This window comes from Tursiops truncatus, chromosome 9 (genome assembly GCF_011762595.2).
Source record: "Tursiops truncatus isolate mTurTru1 chromosome 9, mTurTru1.mat.Y, whole genome shotgun sequence".
Taxonomy (NCBI): Eukaryota; Metazoa; Chordata; class Mammalia; order Artiodactyla; family Delphinidae; genus Tursiops; species Tursiops truncatus.
The window spans coordinates 36,734,318-36,751,833 of NC_047042.1; the positions used below are offsets into that span (position 1 = coordinate 36,734,318).

Below are 17,516 nucleotides of genomic sequence, written 5' to 3' on the forward strand. Positions count from 1 at the left end.
AAGAGTTAAGAAGTTTCTAAATTTTGAGCATAAAAGGTGATGTGTATTATATCTTTTCAATCTTTTTAAGTGCAATGAAAATTTTAACAGTGGCACTCAGCTACAATTTCTGTTGACCTCTGATATGTGAAATTTCTGTCAAATTAAATCAAGACTATCTAGCTATATAGGGATAAAAGAATCTTGATTTGTTTGAGAAACACATTTGGAAAAGTTATGATGAACTTTAATGGGAAACACACTTGTATAGAAGCCTGGGCATAAGGTTGAAATTGATCATCACATTGTTTGTTTAGAAAAGAAAACATAACATTCAAAGAATACGTTGGAAGCATTGGATTTCTTCACATGAGAACACACACATTGAAAATTTTGGGGCTTGGGATAAAGCATAAATTACAGACTACTTTGTTCTTTAGTTGAAAGTGTTGAGCTTTAAAGATATGCATATATTATTGGATATACTAAAAATCAGAATATTTTTGCATGGGGAATACTTTTAGGAAAAAAGGAAACAAAATAATAGAAACTTTTGAAATTAATAGTGCTAATGACCAGACTTTGAAAATAATTCTACAAATGGAAGAGTGAAATGACAGACAATTTGCGGCAAGCCAGATATGTAGATTTTAGGGGACAGCCTATCATTGTTCGCCTGGGTGGTCTCCCATTTCCTAGAAGAGGGAATTGCTGAGCTTCATGATACAGTCATGACGTACTCTGCACTTAAGGGGACTCTGTGTGTGGGGAGAGTGGAGGGAGAAGGAATAACTTTTTAAAAAATCATAGAAGGGGGTCAAAAAATCATAGAAGAAACTTTGTAAGTTATATAAACCAACCCATTTATCCCCAAGAAAAACCACACCTAAATTCTTCCAGACAGATTAGAATCTTTCCTCTTTCTAAAGACCTCCGGAGAAGGAGTTTCCATTTCCATACTTTAGTATTGAACAGACTCCACTCTCAAGAGCACTGTTCTCTTGCCTATGTTAAATCGTTCATGATACTGCCAAGATATTCATTTGTTCTTATAATATCCTCTGCATGGAGGAGGACAGCTGAGTGAGCTTGCTCAGGAACTCTCTGTCTATTCCTCTTTCCCCCTTGGCCCTCTTTTCTCTACACTTAGAATTTCCACTTCTTTAAGGTAGGGATTGCTGGGACCTTTCAGGGGTCGAGCAGATAATATATAACTTGATTTAAGATTGTAGGGAGTGGTGGCAGAGTGGAGAACAAATGCTTCTCTAAAGGTATTTAATTGCATATTCATTATACACACTGGTTATGCCAAGCCAAACACTGTATGACTTTGGGGTGAATTCTGCTTGAAAGCTGCCCACTTACATCCTTGCTTTAGGCCTTTCCTAAAAGGGTAGGATATGGTAGTCATGTTGCATTTGCCTATGTCTACAAATGAAAAACCAAGGCTTAGTTTAGCTCTGGTGAAAAATGATTCTTTTCTGTAGTCTCCAGTATTAGAAGCACTCTTATTAAAGGTAATTTTTCCTGGACACATATATTCTGCAGGAGATTTTAATAAACATATTAGCTCCAAGATGATTCCCAATAATCTTTGTGTTCAGTATTCATACCCTTGTGCGCTAGCCCTGTGTGAGCAGTTGTGTGGAGGGTATGGTGTGTGACTTGGTCATGTAAGCATCGCAGCTTTCACCTTTGTCTCTGGAGGAAGCCAGCGCCATGCTGTGAGGACGCTCAAACAACCCTGTGTAGAGGACCTGAGGCTTCCAACCAACAGCCAGCACCATCTTGCCAGTCTAATGAAAGTCATGTTGGAAATGGATCCTCCAAACCCAATCGTGCCTTCAGATGATTTCAGGACCAGCCAATATCTGACTACAACTAAATGAGAAACTCCAAATGAGAACTGCCCATAAGACCCCTTCCTGAATTCTTGACCAAGGGAAACTTGAGATGTAATAAATGCTTATGTATTGTTTCAAGCCACTAAGTTTTAGTGGTGATTTTTTAGGCAGCAGTAGATGACATGACAAATAAAGTTGGTAGATTTTGAGTTGTTCATCCACAATTGCAGGCATCTATCCCTAAAAACAAGTAAAAGAATCAATCTTCGTGACCCATTCCTCAGTTACTTTGTTTTTTAAATTTTCCAGCTTTATTTAGATATAGTTGACATAAAACATTGTGCACCATGAAGGCATACAATGTGATGATCTGATATATGTATATACTGTGAAATGATTCCCGCGATAAGGTTCGTTAACACATACATCACCTCGCATATCTTCTCAGTTTCTTTGGCAATGGGAGGAGAGATGTTGTGTTCTTCCTCAGGAATGTGGAGCTAGGAATAATATAAGAAGCAAGGCAATTTTACATGGATACATATCACATTTTTTCCCATGCCACATTGGTTTTTAATAATTATTCACCAATAGCTAACATTAATTGAACTTTTACCATGTGGCAGTGATATGCTAAGGGTTCTATTAGAGTTGTCTTCATACTGTCCTTACAATAGCCTTAATAAGTAGCTACTATTACTATATTTCGCCAGTTTACTGCAAGACATCTCTAAGGAGCTGATGAAGTAAGCTGTTGTCTAAAAAGCTATGATGAGAAAAAATGCTACAAAATTTCACTGCCCTAAAATATCTCTACAAATGCAATATCACAGTTACTTCAGCTTCATGGATATGAGTATTAACTTAAGTATTTTTCAAAACTATCTCTAAAGAGGGTACTCAGTCAATGAGTACCTTTAGCAGGTGTATTTTGTACCTCTTCCTATGAAACTGTGAAGCAACTGCACATGAAAGTGAGCAGTTGAGCCCAACTGACAAGGGCACCAGATACTGTGCTCTGACGTCCATTTGTGTCCACACCAAGGCCACGCTCCCCAGGAGTTGTTCCTGGTCGGTGACTGAGTGTGGCAGGGTCAACAAGGCAGCCCTGCTCCCGCAGGACACAGGACTCCTCTGAAGGATGACTGCCCAATGGCCCTGCCCAGATCTCTTAAAACTGTACTACAGTCTAAGACTCTTCTACCCATCCTTTTTCCTTGCCTCTCTCATTCACTGCGGTCAAACCTCGTCATAGTCCTCTCACAGGTGTTGTTGCCCCTCGTAAATCTCTCGCATGGCTGGTCCTGTCTTTCCATGTGCTTCTCAGAAGGCCCAGTCTAACATTTACTGGCATCATATGAAGCATCTATGATCACAATGTGACAAGAAACTGGCATGAGCAAGCCTAGGAGGACTTGAGAAGATTCAGGAGATAAGTAATCTGTTGTATAATTTTGGTTAAGCAAACTTGTGCTGTACAGAGTCAAGTAAAAGATTACTTATGAGGACGTTAAGTGGATATCTATTTGTAGCAAAAAAAAAAAAGTGTCAATCAGAAAAATGAAAACACATAGGATGAAAACACATAGTATGTGGTATTCTGTTTGGTGAAGTTAGGTAGATTTATTCTTTATCTAAGTTACACTTTTGGTGCCCTGCTTCACCTGCCCTCAGCCCACCTCTGACTTTAGCTGCAGCAGAGATAGACAGTTCTGGGCAAGTTCAGACTCAGGCCAACAGCAGCCCATCACAAGCACTTTGCCAGTGGTAGGGCTGCCAGATTTAGAAGAGAAAAAAAAGAATATAGGATGCCTAGTTACATTTAGATTTTAAATAAATAAGGAATATAAGGAATAATTTTTAACATAAGTCTATCTCACATACTATTTATAATTTAAAAAGTATTCACTGTTTGTCTGACATCCTAATTTAACTGGGCATCTTGTATTTTACTGCTCCTCTAGGCAGGAGGGTCTCCACTTTTCCATCACAGAGCTTTTTCTGAAGCCACTGGAGCATCCTCAGCCTGGGTATATGAGCCCAGCAGTGGGAGGGAGTTCATGTCCCCAGGAGTAACCCTCAACCAATGGAGGATGGTAGCTGGGGACTGGCACGTAGCACCTGTCCTTCCAGTGGAGGGAGGGCGAGTATTCTGTTTCTCACAGTTTCCTGCACTACTGAGTCCCTGTTCCCTCCAGCAGCAGGTCTCAGTAATGCACACCTGTAATGGCCTCTCCTTCCTTTCTCTTTCTTCCTGCCCCTTCACTCCTGCTTCCTATGTTGCCCTTCAAATAAATCTAATTCCATGTCTTGGAATTCACATTTGGGGGACTCTACATTAAGACAACATTCTTATGGATAGAAGTAAGTATAAGCAATTCCTTTCCCCTCAAATAATTTCAAGTAGCCATAAATTTGAAAAATGAGTTTGCAGGAATGAATGATCACCGAATTATATGAAGACATAATTTTAGATTCTAAGTAAATAAAAAATTATACCATTTACGTTTCAGAAAGGGACATTTGCCTTATCTGACTGTGAATAAAATAAATCACTTGCTCATATTCACTTATGGTAAAAAATTTTTCTCATGAAAGCAGTAACCCTCCGGTATGTATGAAGTGAGTAACTAAAGCTAATCAAATCTATTTTCTAGTATATGTACTTTAAAGGCAGTAAGAGTTTTTATTTAAAGAAGTAATAGAAACATAGTTTATATAAGCAAATCTGTAGTGGATTTGGGAAGTTTGTGATTTTTAGTCCTCAAGTACTTCTGGTCATCAGTATTAATACTGTGATACTATTGAAGAGTTACCTTCATTTTTGGCAGTGTTTCCCGTTTGGTGAACCACAGGTTGCAAGTACCTTTCGACTGTGCGAGGTTCTGCACGAAACAATCAATCATCCCCTTCTGGCTGTTTGGCTGAGGCAGCCAATGACTTGTTCTATCATGAACTGAATTCGTATATATTCATGAGGCACAGAGAAACACTTCATTGTTTCAGATTGTTTTGTTATTTCAGAATAAATCATTAAGACATTGTCCCACCCATAGCTGGTAAAGAAATACTTGTCCTATGATCCTCACCTTTGTGGTTTGTAGTGTTTCAACCTGCATAGTTTAGCCCACATTACATGGGGGTTTTTTGTTTTGGTTTGTTTTGGTTTTTGGTTTTTTTTTTACAGTACACTGCAGACTTTTTTAAAAAGCACCGTGTTTCTGTTACCTTGTAACAGCAAAAATTGGAAACATCTAAAAACTGCAATGATGTGTGTCCTAAATTAGAGTGATTTAATTTTCACAGAGTGCGGGACTCATGGCAGAATGGTAAACTTTGTACAGGTAGGTGTGGTCCGAGCTTCCAAACTCCATCAATCTCAACCTTTTTTGTCCCTCGTTTATTTATACAGAACTTTCCAAGAATCTGTTGTAATTGCAAAATTTTGTATCCTGCCGAGTTATCTGTGTGAACTTCAGTAAGAAAAACAATAGCAGAAGCAGCATGAAAACAACTTGCTGAGAAAGCTATTTTAACACCTCTGATAAACAGAAAGAGAGGTATTTGTATGATGTTTAAAGCCATCCAAATTCCTCACTTTGTCTGCCTTTGCTAATCAGTGTAATCCTATGCTGGTAAAATCTTGTAAAATCTAGGGAAATAAAATCCAGAAACAATGAATCCCAGAGACATAAAAACCATTGAACATTCTTGATCACCACCAACGTGGTTCTCAGAAAAGACAGTTCATTGGGTCTTCCCTAAGAATTATGTTTTCAGCAACAAGCCGATTCAAACATTTATTGTCTCAGATTCTAACAATGGCTATTTGCTTAGGTGGCACAGTGCCTATTTAGAACTTAGTCAAATTCCTCCCATAGGGATCAACAAAGTTTAAAAGGACAAATGACAATAAATGTGGCTCCACACAGGACTGGAATCAGACACTTGGGTTTGAATCCTGGCCCTGGATGTATTAGCTAGTGAACTCAATTTATTTGATTTTTAACCCTAGATTTTCTCATCTGGATAATACAGTTGATCGTATTTATCACACTATTATGAGAATATGTACTAGGCATAGAGTAAGAATCTATAAATTTTAGTTATTATTATCATTATCAGTCACTGTGCTTGGCTGCAAAAGACAGAACCCACCCAGCTAGAGTAAGCAGAAAAGGAATTTGTTAAAGGACCCTGGGTGGCTCTTAGATTCTTGAGGTAGGAGTAGCAGAGAGTCAGACTTGGAAGTAACTTAAAAAGGACAATGCCTAAATCAGATGGTAGAGGCTGCTGAGGGATACACACACTGAGCTCACACAGGAGCGACATAAATTGCGGAGCCCAGTGCAAAGTGAAAATATGGGGCCACTTTTTCAAAAAATAGGAACATTTCCATTAAAGACACTAAAATGTAGAGCTCTTTCCTTTTTCCTGCAGTCTCTTAACCTGTCATGGTGTTTTTTATTTATTTCGTGTTGTTCTAAGTATGGAAAAAACTAAAATTAAAAATTTGTAGTATGAATTTCATCACTCATCTTGGTGTACAATGGCAGTCTTAAATGAAAATATAAGACCATTTCGTTTTTATGTAAAATTACTGAAATCACCACAATTCATGTGTCATAGCATATACATGCATATGTATTTTGTCCTTACTAGAAGAATAGAAACTCTGCACAAAACTATCTCAACTGTTTTTTCTAACTTCTTGATACATAGGCATTCTACCAACACTCTCTACCTTTGGCATGCTAATGAGTAGGGAAGAACTGAAAAGAAAGGAGATATGAATTGTCCTAACTTTCCCTTCTCTTCTATGTCATCATTTTCAGTGTAAGAGATTGCTACTACAGAGTACTAACAGAAGTAGGAAGAGGATTCCTCGGTTGTTCAGGTTTCTTAGAACGACATTACCTTTCTTTGTGTTCTGGTTCAAATGGGAAAGTGTGGCCTCTCAGGGCTGTAGATTCCCCCCAACACCTCCCTCCCGCCATACACACACACACATACACACACACACACACACACACACACACACACACACACACACACTACTCCATAGTAGACATTAATATGTTCACTTTGAGCTTCGCTGAACTTCCACACATAGTGGGGCTACTGCAGTGCTGTGCTCATGGGTCAGTAAATGCTACCTGCGAATTGGCAGTAAGGGACTGGAGCAGACATGTATAACTATGGACAAATGGTTATATTTAGTATAATCTGGTTAGGGTATTCCTTGGAAGATTTTATTTTTAGCCTAAAAAGGCATATACTTTACTATCTGGATATTCTTTTCTAAGAAACTAAATGCTAGTGTCAGAAAATGAATCTACGTAAAGAAACACATGTATAGGCTGCAAGAGACTGAGCAAAAGATCGTGTATATAAATTCATCCCTGTCCTGTTAGGCGCCAGGATCTTAAGGGCAAAAGTCATCTGACATATTATGTTGCATTATCATGATCCAGAAGTAAAAAGTCCCTACTGGAAAAATTTTCTGGAGCTTAAAGCATCTGTGTTAAACTACAAAGTCAATTTGATAGAGAGATACAGTACTTTGTCACTCAGTTCCCAGGGACTTTTTCTAGTGACCTGTCATCAATATACACCCTCAATATACAGATAAGCCGAACTAGTATCAAGAAATGCCTCTCTTCAGATAACTGGGTTGATAGACAGTTACCAGCTGGCTGTCCTGTATTCTTGAAGTTCATTTTCAAACTCAGTTTGAAAATGAGTTCTATTTTAACCTCATATTATTCTTTCAAGTAAAATTTCAAGTAAAAGACAGGTTAATTTTGATGAGTAACATATTTCACTTCATCAGATGCATTACTCAAATAAATGTGAAGAATTTCTTGGCTATAAGATGGTTGGAACACTAATCTTCCTTTTTGTTTTATTTCACTATTGTAAAAGTAAAGACCTTACATTCTGAACCCTACAACAAAATGCTAAATTAAGTCAGAAATATACAATTCTTTTTTTTATGATAGAAATAACATGGGTAAACTGTCTTCTATTTCTTCACTAATATTTACCAATGCAGATGCTATGGATGGAATTATATGATACAGAGAAACACACAATGGGGGCCATCTTTGTTACTTTATTTCTGGTATGTTTTTCAGGACTGATGTAAGAACTTATTGCTCAATAAACATTTGTTAGGATGAATGACTCTATAAGTAAGTTACTATGACCATTCTGATGACGATGTTGGCCTACTCATAATAGCTAATAGATTTAGGTAAAGAAACTTCACAAAACTAGATTTGCTGTTTTGAGTTACTAGCATTTTCAATTCAATTTTAACAAGTTTTTCAAAAGGGATTAGATCAAGCATTTAAAGAAAAAATAAAGTAAAGCTTCCCTGGAAAAGTGGTTGTTTGGGTACTTTTCTAAACTGATTCATGAAGTTATCGAGCACAGCCTGTAACAATCTACTAGTTCTCCCCTTCATGCTTAGCAAAAAAATATTCAGCTGGTGGCTCAGATTAAATTTCCCAGACACTTGAAGCTAGAGGTGGCCACGTGACTAGATTTGAAGACCAAGAGATATGAGTAGAAGTGATGCGTATAATTTAGATTGTGTTGTTAAGAGCAGGAGAATAAATATCCATCTTATACAAGTCACTGTGATTTTGGATTCATAGTACATACAGCCAAATCTTTATTCTAAATAATGCAATACCTGAGAAAATGTTATTGGTGACAAAAATATGGTAAGAACCTGTTAAGTTTTCAGTGAACCAAATTAACGTAAGAAGGGAATATTTGGCTTATACATACATATGTATATATGTATGTATGCATGTGTATGTATTTATGTATTAGTTATTTAAAGATCTGTCTTCAAAATAATTTCCCCCAATTCTCTACTTGGTTTTGGAGCTCTAATTTTCCTCAGGTATCAAGCCCTTGCCTAATCCGGCTTTGGACTTTTATGGGGCTTGAGTGATAGTCAGGTGGTCCTGAAGAGCTTAAAGAGAAAAAGTTGACTTTCCATACTGACATGGAAAGACTTAAGGACATTGTTAAGTAAGAAAAGCAAATTACAAGATAATGCATAAAGTATAAACCCAATAAATTAACAAACACAAAAATAAATTTATATATACTAGCTTGGTATGCACATATGCAAACTCATATGAGTGTACGTGTGTGCATGTGAATGCATAACTTAATAGAAAATGTAAAGATATATGGAAAATTGTTAATAGTAGTTTCCTCTGGAGAAGGGCAAGCATTTGGAAGGGAGTCAGGTGAAGGTGAAATTTAGCTTTTTAGTCTATATGCTTCTTTACATTTGAATGTTACATAAAGACTGCACTTAGAAATTACTCATGGGGTTTATATGTGTGTGTTATGAAGTTGAAATGTATATATTATCAAAATTGAAATATATATTATTTATACTTATTAAATATTTGTATGTGACAAAAATAAAAATGAACTTAGGAAGGCATGGTTTGGTTATGTTGCCTGGGAAAAAAGTCTTTATATTTTTTTACTTTAGAGTTAAATTTTCCAGGGTTTGACTCCTGGTTCAATAACTTGCAAGCAATAGCTAATGGGTGAGTTATATGTATTCTTTGAAAAGCATAGGTTATAATGTATCCTTGTAGGGTGGCTGCTCAAAATAACACCAAACCATTCTCGTACCAACACCTGATACGTTAAGGGCACTCAATAGATGCTATCACTATTGAGATTACTCTTAAAATGCAGAAAACTGAAATTTTTTTGATATATCAGGGTTATAATTCATTAAGCCAGGTAAAAATTATAATGAAGGAAGAGAGGAAGCTTGACGGGAAAAATGTAGACAATGTTTTAAATAAGCATACTCTGCAAGTGAACTCAGTAAAGTTACAATTAAAAAAATGTTTTATAACATCTATAGCATTATTTATAAATAAATTTATAACATTATAGGTCACATAAAAGATATAATGAAAGAGCTTTATTCAATACAGAAATCAATAATAGCCACAAATATAAGACAACCATGAAAAACCTTAAAAAGGAATCTGTAAACTCTATATGAAGAGAGGTTTGCTAAGAAATATATAACAAGACTTGAATAAATTTAGAGACATCTCCTATTCCTAAATGAGAAAACTGAGTTAAAAGAAAGTCAGTTTTCCACAATTAATTGATAAGTTTGGCACTATTCCAATTAAATTTGCTGCAGGTTGAGCTCTCTAGAGAAAAAGATTGAGATGGAATTTAGAGTATAAGACATTTATTAGGAATTGACATGTGGGAAAAGGAGGGGGAAAGTAGCAGAATTGCTCAGCAAGTATTGTTAGGATGAGTCACTCTATGAGTAAGTTATTATGGCCATTCTCATAAAGATGTTGGCCCATCTCATAATAGCTAATAGAATTATTAATAGCAGGAGAAGTAGACTAAGATATAGATGCAAAAATCCTCAGCTAACCACCTGAGGGCTGGTTGCCCCATGGAGTCATCCCAGGCCAGCTGAAATGACTGATTTTATTACCACTTCTCCCAGGTACCTGATGGAAGTGGCCTCTGGAAGGGCAAGACCTTGAAGGAGCTGACAGCTGGAAGGTATCTACGTAGTCCTCACAGCTGGGCAACAAGCCCTTCCTTGAAGGAGTTCTGGGCTGTGCATCTTGGTGTCTGCCACATTTTGGGAAGAAGGTGACAAAGTGATTTTAAAGGTCAACTGGGAATTCCCTGGTGGTCCAGTGGTTAGGATTCCGAGCTTTCACTGCTGAGGGCGTGGGTTCAATCCCTGGTCAGGGAACTAACATCCCTCAAGCCCTGTGGCACGGCCAAAAAAGAAAAAGTTCAACTGGAAGAATAAGCACACAAGAAGAGCCAATAAATTTTTGAAAAAGGAAAATAAGAGAAAGGATTTCCTCTGTCAGTCATTAAAACATATTTGAAAAGCCTCAGAACTCCCTGGTAGTCCTGTAATAAGAATAGACTGAAAGTTCAATGACAAGGATCTGAAGGCCAAAAACAGTCTCCTGTACACATAAATATTTAGTGCATGATTGTGGGGGAACAGTTTGCTTTTTGTTTTGTTTTGTTTTTTGAGATACTCAGAAGATTAAGGCAATGATATCATTCATGAATACTAGAGTGCTGTTTCGTGCAGCCCACCCTCATGTGGCTGTGGCCTTGTGGATAATTAGGTTTGTTTAAAAAAAAAATCTGGATAATTTCATGTTCATAAAAGTGTACATAAATGGAAGTAATTAGGTTGTTGATGTAAGTTCTCCTGGAATGAGGATATAAGCCCTAAATATTTAAGGCTTAGGGCACAGTTAGTGTTCGGCTGTTTACTCTGCTGTGACAAGCCTCTATGCAGAGTGTCACCAGCAGCTGTGAGTCCAGCTAGGAAGTGGAGAAAAAGCGTCTTGATATAATGCATCTGCTCCTCCTCTGTGGATATTTATATGTATCTATCTTTGGCTAATTAAATCATAATTATGTGTGAAGAAGAGTAGGAATATGAGGATTAGTCTATTCTTGTTAATCTGTAATTCCCCTGAAACCCCGAAAAGTTAAGCATCAAAATCAGTGAGAAAAAGCTAGACGTTCAGTCAACTTTATTTAAAAATTAATTTTGTAAAAACTTATCTGGGACAAAAAAAATCACTACTTTGCACAAATAAACTTTTTTTTTGCCTTTGAATAATTTAATAGCTATGTTTAAAAAAAAAAGATCTCTTAACCCAAGATGTACTGTGGTACTCTATATATGCAGGCAACATTAGCCAAGCATCACTAAACATACAGGAAAATAAATTTAGAAAGAACACACTTTGAAATATTAAGCACTTTATATTTGAAAAACGTGGCCGATAATGTACGTTATAAAAGATAGAAGTAAATGATGTGTTTTTTACTTAGCAAATAGACTTTATGTAATAAAGAAAAATGAGAAAATGAATCATAAAGAACTAAAATGTACACAAATACCTTTATCTGACCCTGGTGATAGAGAAAGCCTTTATAAGCATGAAGAAATAGATAGAAACCATAAAATACATGAAGTATATACGTGGTCATACCTACCCATACCAACACACAGACATAGACAAAGCTTATATGTAAAAGCATATAGGACCTGGTCTGAAAGCAGAGTCTAAGACAAAGATCCATGTGTGGGTAGTTTATTTGCGAACATGATGCCAGAGAGCAGGAATGAGTGACAGAAGGAGGGAGACAGGTTAGCAGAAAGAGTCAATACAAAGATACATGATGCTGTTGGCCACCCTCTGTGTGCCGGTTTACCCTATCCCTAGGGATGTTCTGAGATAACTCAGAAGGTCCACTTGAAGGATTAAAGAAGCAGCTCCATTTCCCCCAGACCTCATTAGTTAGAGGTAGCAGTAACCAGAGATTCTTGATTCCTCTATATTTTTAGGATGCAAAAATGGGTACACGTGGGTGTATGCTACTGAGAGGTCAGGAAGCAAGAGGACTGGAACAAAGGATTCAAGTAAATGCTCTCAGCCTGCACCCAGGAGAAGTTAGGTGAAGCCAGCAGGGAAATGAACTCTGCAACAGTGGCTGGAATAAGACGTGAGGCTAGAGGACTTAAGATGGGGCAAAAGACACACTCAGTACAGCAAATAAATAAGAACCATCAGCACAATTAAATGGCAAATCAAATTAAAAAATACTTCCTATTTATAGAAATAACTTCATAGGTAAAGACCTCTCATAAATACGTAGAAAGAATAAAGTAAATACAATTTAAAGACAAGAACAAATAATGCAGGAAGAAAAAAATCTGATGAGAAACATGAAAAATGGTCCTATTAATTAACAGTCTTAGATATGAAAGTGAAATGTTTAAAATATGCAATTTTTGCCTATTGGCAATTTAGTTAAAAAAGTTATTCTTCTCGGGTTTGGGGTGGGTAGAAAGAAATGGGCACTTTCACATATGGCTGAAGATTATCCAAGAGAATATTTTTGAAAAGTAACTTGGCATTATTCACAAATGTGCTAAAATGAGCAATACAAAAATCAAGGAATCATTCTCTTTATTATATTTTCAGAACTCACAACTAAATAAAACTATGGAATAAATAATTTTCAGAATAAATACAAATGGCCAATTAAGAAATGAAAAAAGAACCAAATGCAATAATGAGCAAAGAAATTAAGACATATAGTATTTCTTACTTATTAGATTAAAAATATTCTTTATCAATTAAATTGCTGGGATTTTTAAATTGGCAATACTAAATGCTGATAAGAGTGGGACTTATATACTGCAGATAAGTTTGTCCATGAAGCTCTGGAAACAATTTGGCATCATGAGATCCATTTTAGGAAATAATAAAAAAATACAAATATTTATGTACAAAGATATTTGCTTCAGTGTATTTAAATTATCAAGGCAAACTACCACTGGCATTTTTCACAGAACTAGAACAAAAAATTTCACAATTTGTATGGAAACACAAAAGACCCCGAATAGCCAAAGCAATCTTGAGAACGAAAAACGGAGCTGGAGGAATCAGGCTCCCTGACTTCAGACTATACTACAAAGCTACGGTAGTCAAGACAGTATGGTACTGGCACAAAAACAGAAATATAGATCAATGGAACAGGATAGAAGGCCCAGAGATAAACCCATGCACATATGGTCACCTTATCTTTGATAAAGGAGGCAGGAATGTACAGTGGAGAAAGGACAGCCTCTTCAATAAGTGGTGCTGGGAATACTGGACAGCTACATGTAAAAGTATGAGATTAGATCACTCCCTAACACCATACACAAAAATAAGCTCAAAATGGATTAAAGACCTAAATGTAAGACCGGACACTATAAAACCCTTAGAGGAAAACATAGGTAGAACACTCTATGACATAAATCACAGCAAGATCCTTTTTGACCCACCTCCTAGAGAAATGGAAATAAAAACAAAAAGAAACAAATGGGACCTAATGAAACTTCAAAGCTTTTGCACAGCAAAGGAAACCATAAACAAGACCAAAACACAACCCTCAGAATGGGAGAAAATATTTGCAAATGAAGCAACTGACAAAGGATTAATCTCCAAAATTTACAAGCAGTTCTTCCAGCTCAATATTAGAAAAACAAACAACTCAATCCAAAAATGGGCAGAAGACTTAAATAGACATTTCTCCAAAGAAGATATACAGACTGCCAACAAATACATGAAAGAATGCTCAACATCATTAATCATTAGAGAAATGCAAATCACAACTACAATGAGATATCATCTCACACCAGTCAGAATGGCCATCATCAGAAAATCTACAAACAATAAATGCTGGAGAGGGTGTGGAGAAAAAGGAACACTCTTGCACTGCTGGTGGGAATGTAAATTGGTACAGCCACTATGGAGAACAGTATGGAGGTTCCTTAAAAAACTACAAATAGAACTACCATATGACCCAGCAATCCCACTACTGGGCATATACCTTGAGAAAACCATAATTCAAAAAGAGTCGTGTACCAAAATGTTCATTGCAGCTCTATTTACAATAGCCCGGAGACGGAAACAACCTAAGTGTGCATCATCGGATGAATGGATAAAGAAGATGTGGCACATGTATACAATGGAATATTACTCAGCCATAAAAAGAAACGAAATTGAGCTACTTGTAATGAGGTGGATAGACCTAGAGTCTGTCATACAGAGTGAAGTAAGTCAGAAAGAGAAAGACAAATACCGTATGCTAACACATATATATAGAATAAGAAAAAAAAATGTCATGAAGAACCTAGGGGTAAGACAGCAGTAAAGACACAGACCTACTAAAGAGTGGACTTGACGATATGGGGAGGGGGAATGGTAAGCTATGACTAAGTGAGAGAGAGGCATGGACATATATACACTACCAAACGTAAGGTAGATAGCTAGTGGGAAGCAGCTGCATAGCACAGGGAGATCAGCTCGGTGCTTTGTGACCACCTAAAGGGGTGGGATAGGGAGGGTGGGAGGGAGGAATATGCAAGAGGGAAGAGATATGGGAACATATGTATATGTATAACTGATTCACTTTGTAGTGAAGCAGAAGCTAACACACTATTGTAAAGCAATTATACTCCAATAAAGATGTAAAAAAAAAAAATTATCAAGGAATTAGAGACACCTAAAAAGTTTCTATTCAAAACACAACTATCAATACCCAAAGTTAAAGATGAAATATTAAATGCATTCCTAGTTAAGTCAGGAACAATACAAGATTGCCCATCATCGCTGACAGAAATTAAGATTAGTGGAAAGTTTTAACCAGAAGAATAAATAGCAATATATGATGGAAACAAAAATATAAAACACTGAAAAGGGAAGAATAAAGTTATCATTATTGATAGATGGTGTGATTAGCAGGAAATACTGAGATCAACTAAAAAAGTATTAAACAGTATTAGTACTGAAGTCAGATATAAGATCAATTATCTAATTCTGTAGTTTTTCAATATATATTTAGAAAATGATGTAAGAAAATCCCATTCCAAAAGCAGTCTAAAATATAAAATACCTATGATTAAATTTAAGAAATGTATAGACAGATATAAATGAACTACAAAACTTGACTAAGGACAAAAATAAATGGAATATATAAACGAAAATATTGCATAGAGAGTAAATATTGTAAAGATTTCAGTTAAACACTCTTCCTAATTAATCCATCAATTCAATGCCATATCAATCAAATTATCAACGATGCACCTACGTGATATACTTCTGAGTTGCCCCATCACCAAGATGTTATTTCCTTTGAAACATTGCCATTTTGAGTGGAACAGAACTTTGGCCCATTCTCAGATTACTTGGAAATCCTGAAAAGATGTTAAATTCTGGTTCTAAAACCACTGCTGAGTAACTGGCATTTTCATTTCCATGCTAAAGTTGTTTACCCTCCAGGATTCTGGCAATGTTGTAATACCTATCTGTAGAGAAGGGACTGAGTTTTCTACCACAACTCTCTTATAAATAATAATGCTTACTCTGCGTCACATAAAGCAAAAAAAGTACTATTCAGGGGACAATTATATACTGATTGGTTTATCAATTTGTCAAGAAATACTGAGCACCAACTTTGTTCCAGATATAAGCATATGGGACCCAACAGTGAACAAAATAAAGTCCTTCCTCTCCAGGAGTTTACATTCTGCTGGTGGCAGTGGGGAGAGAAAAACAAAGTAAACAACACAAAATGTGAATGGTAATGAGTGTGCTATTTTAACTTAAGGTGATGGTGAAAACCTTTCAATTACGGAGATATCCGAACAAAAGATATCTGGGGGAGAAATGTCCCAGGCAGAGGGGTACCACTAATGCAAATGCCCTGGGACAAATAGTGCATTTGAGACAAAAAGTCTCAGTGTACCTGGATCAGAGACAGAAGATGGGAAAGCAGGAGGAGATGGGGACAAACAGGTAACAAGGGACCAGATCATTCACAGTCTCTGGATCATTATAAGGTGATGGAAAACCACTGGAGAGTTAGCAGCTTCTAGGATGTCAGTAGGTAGAGGAGGCTTAGTAATTGTCCAGGATAGAGGTTGGGTCAAGGTTGTCGTAGTTGAGATGGTGAGAAGTGGTTGGACTCTGGATATAATTTAAGGAAAGAGCGGGTATTATTTGTTGGTAGATTTGAAATACATGGGATAGAAAGAGAGCCATTAAAGAGTTTTTGACCAAATCAATTGGATATGATATTCAATTTATAATCATGAAAGGTTTATAGAAATTTCATGAATTTTTTTGTATTATTTTCAGAACAGGCCAGATTACTGAACAGGCCATGAATTACTGATGTTGGTTGCCCGGACATCAAGATGAAAAAGAAAATAATTTGTTAAAACCTTTAAACAAAAAGAGGCAGGAGGAAACATTTGGAGGTGATGGATAAGTTTATGGCCCTGATTGTGCTGATGGTTTCATGGGTATATAGTTATCCTCAAACTTATCAAGTTGTATATATTACATATGTACAGCTCTTTATATGTGAATCACATCTCAATAAAGTGGTTTTTTTTAAAGAAAGAAAATAATTTGTGTCTTTTTTAAAGAAGTAGAATGCTATTGACACATATTTTGACTTTCTCCTCCCTGCTCCTTTTCAACCCTGACTGGAGAGCTAGGATTTAAGCAGCAAGTGTTGCTTCCAAATCACCTCCACTCCTTTCCCGTCTTTTCCCTCCAGCTTTCATTTCCCCTTATTTTTTTCTTCACTTTCCTTTTTAGTTTTTTCCTCTTTAGTTGTTCTTTCTTTATGATAGTCCTGACCCACAGGAGTGACGGTTCAGTCTTTTTTTGTCCAGCACTGTCCTCAGGACCAGATCCTCTCTTCAGTCCTCCAACAATTTGATTTGAGATACGCTCACTATATGCTAAATACTTCTGAATTGAACTTTCTTCTACAATCCCTCAGAGTCATCCATCCAAAACTCCAAACTGGTCAAGTCACCTTCTTGCTCACAATTCTTCTAAAAGTCCACACTGACTTTAGAGTAAAATTCAAACTCCTCAGGAGGGCAAAAAAATGGTTATTCAAATTCCTGGCATGCTTTTCTCCCACCTCTTTTCTAGCTACTCCATGGGAGGCATTCCAAGGCAAGCAAAACATTTTTAGCTTCTAAACTTTGCCATTTCTCTTGCTGCCAGACCTTGTGCGCACACCATCTCTTCTCTCTAGAATCCTCCCACC

The 17,516-nt window shown here is 36.6% G+C and overlaps 1 long non-coding RNA gene across 1 annotated transcript in view; it reads left to right on the forward strand.

Moving 5' to 3' along the window:
- Positions 1-10,507, forward strand: part of LOC141279463 (uncharacterized) — a 32,440-nt gene extending 21,933 nt beyond the window's left edge. The window contains exon 3 of the long non-coding RNA XR_012333720.1: positions 10,351-10,507. This is a non-coding gene — a long non-coding RNA (uncharacterized lncRNA). The remainder of the gene's footprint in view (positions 1-10,350) is intronic.
- Positions 10,508-17,516: the final 7,009 nt, after the last annotated feature.